This window comes from Orycteropus afer, unplaced genomic scaffold (genome assembly GCF_000298275.1).
Source record: "Orycteropus afer afer isolate SDZICR_OR568_19922 unplaced genomic scaffold, OryAfe1.0 scaffold00046, whole genome shotgun sequence".
NCBI classification, from domain to species: Eukaryota; Metazoa; Chordata; class Mammalia; order Tubulidentata; family Orycteropodidae; genus Orycteropus; species Orycteropus afer.
In genome coordinates, this window is record NW_006921633.1 from 9969170 (window position 1) to 9977675 (window position 8506).

Sequence of the window (8506 nt, forward strand, 5' to 3'; positions counted from 1 at the left end):
TGTATGGAAAGTGAATTTGCTCTGTAAACTTTCACCCAAATCACAATTAAAGAAAAGTTGCAGAACTTGAAGAATGTAATCAATGTCACTGAATTGTACATGTAGAAATTGTTGAATTAATGTATGTTCTGCTATGTATATTCTCAACAACAAATGAAATAAATTATATTTAAGAAAAATAAAAGTTTATGAGTGGCCATCTAAAGTGCAACTATTGGTGTCTCACCATCCAGAGTAAAGAAAAGTAGAGAAAATCAAAGATGCAAGGTAACAATCAGTACAAAGGACTAATGGACCACATGAACTCCAGACTCCAGGACCCTGGGACCAGAAGAACTAAATAGTGCCTAACTACCACTGCTGATGGCTCTGAATGGGATCACAGTAGGAGGTCTCAGATAGAGTGAGAGAAAATGTGGAACAAAACTCAAAATCATAAAAAAGAGCAGACTTACTATTCTGAAGAAGATTCATGGAACTCTCAAGACTATGGCCATTAAACAGCCTTCAAACCAGGAAGTGAGCTTAACCTCTATGACTTAATTGTCAGCCAAACAATAGATTGGCCTATAAGATAAAGGAGGGTATGCACTATTTAGAACAATCAAGCATATGAGATCAAGAGGACAGCATTTGCCCAGGGATAGAGCTAAGAAGGGAGAGGATGGGAAGGAAAGACGAAGAGAGGGGATGGGAAGGAAGGATGAAGAGAAGGAGTGGGTTCAGGAAGGAAGTGAGAAGAATGCTATTACAGTGTGGGGACTGCAGTGTCACAAAACAGAATACAGACAAAATTGCAGACACAAAACAGAAGGTTTACTGGATTGTTGAATGGAAAACAAATTTGCTCTGTAAATTTTCACCCAAATCACAGTAACTAAAAAAAAAAGAAAAAAAGCTATGCAAGATCCTAATGAGGGATATTATTTAATTGTACTGAAACACATAAAAGATTTAATTAAATGAAAATATATACTATGTTCATGCATGAGTAAACTCAGTAACACATCAATCCAAAAAAGTCAATACAAACAAAATCAAAATCCCAATAGGTCAGGTTTTCAAACATGGTAAATTAATTGTAAAGTGTATATGCAAGAGCAAAAAGACATTATTAGTGAAGATATTTTTTTGAGGAAAAAAAAAAAGCATCAAAATATCAACATTTGTTTTAAAGTGGTGGTAGTAGTAGTAGTAATGACTACACAATTTCACAATTTTGTTAAGTACTTTTGTGTGTCGGATACTGTTATAAGGATTTTAGAAACATTAGCTAATTTAATCTTCATAGTAATCATTAGGTAGTTACTATTACTAACTTGATTTAACACATGAGGAAATTGAGACACACAGAGAATAAATAATCTGCTCAAGGTCACACACTGGGATATTTTAGTGATGAGATTCAGGAACATGTATTTGACTTCAGGTGTACCATGCTGTGATAGTTAAGGTTGTGTGTCACCTTGGCTGGACTGTGATTCTAAATGGCTTAAGCAATTATTATGTAGTTATCTCTCATGAAATTTTATATAATGTAATCACCTCCATGATGAGATATGCTGTGAGCAGGCAGTCAGTTGAAAAGCACCTTCCTCAGGGTTGTATCCTGGACCCAATAGATACGTATGGAGGTCCTGAGAATATTCTCTGACTTTCTGCTAGATCTTGATTCTGCATCTAACTCATCATCATCTCTAGTTCCTGGCCTTGAAGCAGTGACCTGACATATTGACTAACAATTTTGGGATTGTTGCCTTTGCAGACTGTGAGCCACCCATCTGCCATTTGACCTACAATCTTGGATCCATTACCCTCCAAAGCCAGCAGCCTATGATACTGCCTGCTGATCTTGGCTTCATCAGACCCTGTGAGTCAGGAGAAGCATCCAGCTTGATGTTTGACCCATGGACTTGGGACTTGCCAGCCTCTATAACTGTGTATAACTGAGCTCCTCTATAGGAGCTCTGGTAGCAAAGTGCCTAAGGCACTTGACTGCTAACCAGAAGGCTGGCAGTTCAAACCCTCCAGCCACTCCTCAGAAGGAAGGTTGGGCAACTACTTCCGTAATGATACTGCCTCGCCAGCAATCCAAGGGGAGGGGAGGTTGCTATAACTCGGGGCCGATTCGACGGCACACAACAACAGTAACAACATAACTGTGTGAGCCATTCCTGGAGATCAATTTCCCTCTCTTTCTCTCTCTCAATTTCTCTCTCTCTCTCTCTCTCTCTCTCTCTCTCTCTCTCTATATATATATATATATATATGTATATATATATACATACACACGTATGTAAGTTTCACTGGTTTTGTTTCACTAGAGAACCCAGTCTAAGGCACATGCTGTGTTATAACTGACACTGTAGTTTTAGTACATAGATAAACTAAAACACAAAAAGAACCAGATAGAGATATCAGAAATAGACAAAAAAGATTAATAAACATCAATTTATGGCAGAGGTATCATTGCAAATCAGTGAATAGAGAATGTATTATTTGATAGATGGTAGGGAAAAATATATCTACATGGACAAAAATTAGTTTCCTGTTTTATACTATATACGAATATATATCAATGCAAATTAAAAATTTAAAGTGCAAATCAAAATATGAAAACACATAAAAAAATCCATATTAGCTAAGGATAAGGAAGAATTTTTAAATAACATGTACATAAACTATAAAAAAACGTGTTGCTCAATTTGAATACTAGGTGAAAATTAAATATTTCTGTGCAGCAAAATATTTCATAGACAAGTAAAAAAGATAAACTACAGAGTTAGTGATGGTATCTATAATCCTCATAACAGAAATATTTTGGTAGACATAGTACAAAAATAAAATAACTCCAAGTATGAGTGAGAATGTGATCTAATGACATCTTCCATGTACAGCAGGTGGCATGCCAGCCCAGTATGGCCTCAGGTGATAGATGGGAAAGTATGCATAAAACCTATGAACCAGCCTTAGCTCTGTGTATCAAAATGCATAAATATCAAAAAGCCATGTTGAGCAAAAAGTACAAATTGCCAAATGTAACCTGTAGTATAGCATCATTTATATAATAACATGCACAACTTTATCTTGTTTATGGGTTTGTATAAATGAACTAAATTATAAAAACAGGCATGGAAAGGTCAAAAATGAAATAAGGATAATTATTACCTCCTAAAAGGGGGATAATGGAATAGGATAAGGGACACTTAAGCAGCAGGCTTCACTCTATTTGAAATATTTTACTTATTGGAATAAAATATATGAAGCAAATATGGAGAAAGTATTAAAATTTAACAAAGCTGGGTGATGAATAAACAGGTGTTCATTGTATTATTCTGTATTCTTTTCTATTTTTCTTGAATTGGCTCATGATATAAAAAACAATTGTGTCCAGTATTGTAAATAAAATAAGTTTATTTGAAGGAAAATATTCATATGAAAAGTGAAAGCATTTTGTGCATTTTATTAAGTGAAAAATTATGTAAACACATTATTTTTTAAGAAAATGGGGAATTTTACCTCATTTACAGCTTTTTCAATAATGTGTTCATAAAATAAAAGTGCATTTATTTGTCTCAGCTGTTGAGTCTAGAAATTAATGGAAAATTCAAAATTTTCACTATGAGAATTTTCCAGCATTCATTGAATTTGAATAAATTAACTATTGCAATTAATATAAATAATTTATTCTTAAATGAAAAAATAGGAGCAGAAATTTTAAGTAACAATTGTTTCATGGCAAAATGACTGGAAGGACTTTACTTTCTTCCTTGCCTATGGTAGAATATAACTAATACTTGACAATCTTTATTTATTCAACAAATATTTATTAAGAACTTCCTATATACCAAATACAACAATAATCTGTCAATTTGTCATACAGTGGTGGCTTGTATGTTGCTCTGATGTTGGAACCTATGTCATCAGCATAGATCACTGATGGTAAATGGGTTTCAGTAGAACCTGCAGATGAAGACAGACTAGGAAGAAGGAAGACATGGTCCACATCTGAACAAAAATGGTCACTGATAACCTAATGAATAGCAGTGAAACATTGTCTGTTATACTACTGGAAAATAAACCCCTCACTTTGGAATGTACTCAAAATGAGATTGGGGAAAGGCTGTCTCATCAAACTAAGGTCAGCCTTAATGACAGTGATGGAGTAACACTTTTGGGATCCTCATTGCTGATGTGGTATGACTCAAAAGGAGCAAAAACAACTGCAAATAACCACTCATAATTGAAATGTGGAATGTATGAAGTATAAATTGAGGAAAATTGAAAGTAGTCAAAAAATGAAATGGAATACATAAAGATCAATATCCTAGGCATAAGTGTACTGAAAAGAAGTGATATTACCAATTTTGAATGGTCTACTATGTCAGGAATGACAAATGGAAGAGGAAAGACATCATGTTAATCATCAAAAAGAACATTTCAAAATCTATCTTCAAGAAATAAATTTTATAAAAAGATCTATCCTGAAGTACAATGCTGTCAGTGATAGGATAATATCCATAAGTCTCGAAGGAAAACCAATTAATACTATTATAATTAAAATTTAAGCACCAAACACAAAAAACCAAAAATGAAGATTTTTACCAACTTCTGCAGTGTGAAGTTACAGTCAAGATGTATTCATATTTATTGGTGATGGGAATGCAAAAGTCAGAAATAAAGAAGCATTAGTAGCTGGAAGATATGGTCTTGGTGATAGAAATGATGCTGAAGATCACATGATAGGATTTTGCAAGACCAGTGACCTATTCATTGCAAATACATTTTTTTCAACAACATAAATGGTGACAATAAATGTGAAGATACACAGGAATCATTTTGACTGAATCTGTGGAAGAAGGCTGCAGAGAAGCTCAATATCAATAAGGACAAGGCAAGGGTTCAAATGTGAAAAGATCATCAATTGGTTATATACAAGTTGAAAATGAAGTTGAAGAAAATTAAAACAAATCCACAAAAGCCAAAATGTGACCTTGAGTAAAAGCCACCTATATTTAGAGGCCATCGAGGTATATATTTGATGCATTGGCCACCAATGACCAAAGACCAGATGAGCTGTGGGATGACATCAATAACATCAGAAACGAAGAAAGCAAAACGTCATTAAAAAGACAGGAAAGAATAAAAGACAACAGATGTCAGAAGAGACTCTGAAATATGCTCTTGAATGGGGAGTAGATAAAGTAAATGGGAGAAAAGATGAAGTAAAAGAGCTGAACAAAAGAATTCAAAAAGTGGCTTAAGAATACAAAGTGAAGTATTGTAATGAAATGGGAAAAGACCTGGAGTTAGAAAATCAAAAGGGAAGAATAAGCTCAATATTTCTCAAGCTGAAAGACCTAAATAAAAAAATTAAGCCTTGATTTTTTAATATTGAATGATTCTATAGGTAAAGGGAAAGCCCCCAGGCAAGAAGTGGTAAGCCAGGACAGACAGCTGGAATAGTTTAGGGGGGAAGCCCCCAGGCAGGAAGTGGGAGGAGAGGTTTGGAACACGTAAGGGAGACAAACTTTCTGTCAGTTTGTCATACTGTGGTGGCTTGCGTGTTGCTATTAAGCTGGAGGATGTGCCACCGGTGTTTCAAATGCCAGCAGGGTGGCGTATGGTAGATGGGTTTTAGTGGAGTTTCCAGGTTGAGACAGACTCAGAAGAAGGAAAAAGCTATCCACTTCTCAAAGAATTGGCCTGAGAAAACCTTATGAATAGCAGTGAAACACTATCTGATATGTTACTGGACAACTTTACAAATGGCCCTGAATCACTGTTCAATACAATGCCAGAAGATGAGTCCCTCAGACTGGAAGGCACTCAAAATATGATTGTGAAAGAGCTGCCTCATCAGAGTACAACTGATCTTAATTATAAGGATAAAGTAGAGCTTTTGGGACCTCCATTTGCTGACATGTCACCGCTCAAAATGAGAAAAAACAGGTGCAAACATCCACTGATAATTGGAACATGGAATGTACGAAGTATGAATCTAGGAAAATTGGAATTTGTCAAAAATAAAATGAAAGACCTAAGGATTGATATCCTAGGCATTAGTGAGCTGAAATGGACTGGTTTTGGCCATTTTGAATTACACAACCATACTATCTACTATGCCCAGAATGACAAATTGAAGAGGAATGGCATGACATTCATCATCACAAAAAATATTTCGACATCTATCTTGAAGTACAATGCTGTCAGTGATAGGATAATACCCATATGTCTACAAGGAAGACCAGTTAATATGACTATTTTTCAACTTTATGCACCAACCACCATAGCCAAAGATGAGGAAATTGAACTGTTTACCAACTTCTGCAGTCTGAAATTGACTGAACATGCAATCAAGGTGTGCTGATTATCACTGGTGATCTGAATGCAAAAGTTGGAAACAAAGAAGAATCACCGATAGTTGGAAAATTTGGCCTTTGTGATAGAAAGAACGCAGGAAATTGCATGATAGAATTTTGAAGACCAATGACTTATTCATTGCAAACTCCTTTTTTCAGCAACACAAATGGCAGCTATACACATGGACTTCACCAGATGGAGTACATAGGAATCTGATTGACTACATCTCTGGAAAGAAGCAATGGAAAAGCTCAATATCTTCAACCAAAACAAGACTTGGAGCCAATTGTGGAACAGACCATCAACTGCTCATTTTCAAGTTCAAGTTGAAGCTGAAGACAATTAAAACAAGTCCACAAGAACCGAATATGATCTTGACTATATTCCTCCTGAATTTAGAGACCCTCTAAAGAATAGACTTAATTCATTGAACACCAATGACCAAAAACCAGAGAAATTGAGAGATGACATGAGGAACAACATCCATGAAGGAAGCAAAAGATCATTAAAAAGACAGGAAATAAAGAAAAGACAAAAATGGATGTCAGAAGGGACTCTGAAACTTGCCCTTGCTAAAGGAAATGGAACAAATGAGAAGATAAAAGAACTGAAGATAGCACCATTTAAAATCAGAAACGTTGTGTGTCAAAGTTGTATCCTTTCACCATACTTTTTTCAGTCTGTACACTTAGGAAATAATCCTAGTAGTTAGACTATTTGAAGAAGAATATGGCATCAGGATTAGAGGAAGACTCATTAACAACCTGCATATGTAGAAGAGCTCAAAGAGCACCTTATGCAGATGACACAACTTTGTTTGCTGAAACTGAATAGGACTTGAAGCACTTACTGATGAAGATTAAATACTATATAGTCTTTAGTATAGGAGCTCTGGTAGCATAGTGCCTAAGGCACTTGACTGCTAACCAGAAGGCTGGTGGTTCAAACCCACCAGCCACTCCTCGGAAGGAAGGTTGGGCAATCCTACCTCCGTAGTGATACTGCCTTGGAAACCCAAGGAGGGGTCGCTATGAGTCGGGACCAACTCAACAGCAGATAACAACAACAACAACAAAGTCTTTAGTATGGATTATACCTCAAAATAATGACAACAAAAATCCTCACAATGAGACAAATCAACAACATCACGATAAATGGGAAAAGATTGAACTTGTCAGAGATTTCATTTTACTTGGATCCACAATCAACCACCATGGAAGCAGTAGACAAGATATCGAAAGACATATTGCATTGCAACTTTGTTGTAAAAGCCCTCATTAAAGTTTAAAGAGCAAAGATGTCAGTTTGAAGACTAAGGTGAACCTGATCCAAGTCATGGTATTTTCAGTAGCCACACATGCTTGTGAGAGCTGGACAATGAACATGGAACACCTCAGAAGAACTGAGGCATTTGAATTGTGGTGTTGGAAAAGAATATTGAGTATATCATGGACTGCCAGAAAAATGAACAGATATTTCTTGGAGGAAGTGCAGGTCGAGTGCTACTTAGAAGCGAGAATGGGCAGACTCTGTCTCTCATATTTTGGCTAAGTTATAGGAAGGCACTTGTCCCTGGAGAAGGATATCAAGCTTGGTAAAGTACAGGGTTAGGAAAAAAGGGGAAGGCCCTCAATGAAATGGACTGACACTGTAGCTACAACAATGAACTCAATGCTGGCAAACGTCGTGAGGACTCGGCAGTGTTTTGTTCTATTGTATATAGGGTCCCTATCAGTCAAAGCCAACTGGATGGTATCTAACAACAACAACATATGCCAGATGGGAGGTCAGAGGAGACCTCTTGTGGGAGCTGAGATCAGAATGTTAAAGAACTAAGTAAAAATCTGACAACAAAAGCTCCAGACTCTTCCCCTAGAACTAAGATATGTACTGAGACAGTCATAAATCTCCAAAATTCTTCATGTCACTGAATTACACTTTTACTTTTGAACTATATTTTATAAAGCAATAAAGATTTTGTCATTTAACTAAGATTTCTGCCCATGTGATGAGGAGGAGGGTTCTAGAACAAGAGAAATGCCTTGAGATGCTGGGTCAGGGACCTTAAAGATTGGGGTCCAAGAAGAAAACTGAAAGATCATGAAATTAAAATGTCTGAGTTTTTGGGTCTTAAAAATGAATT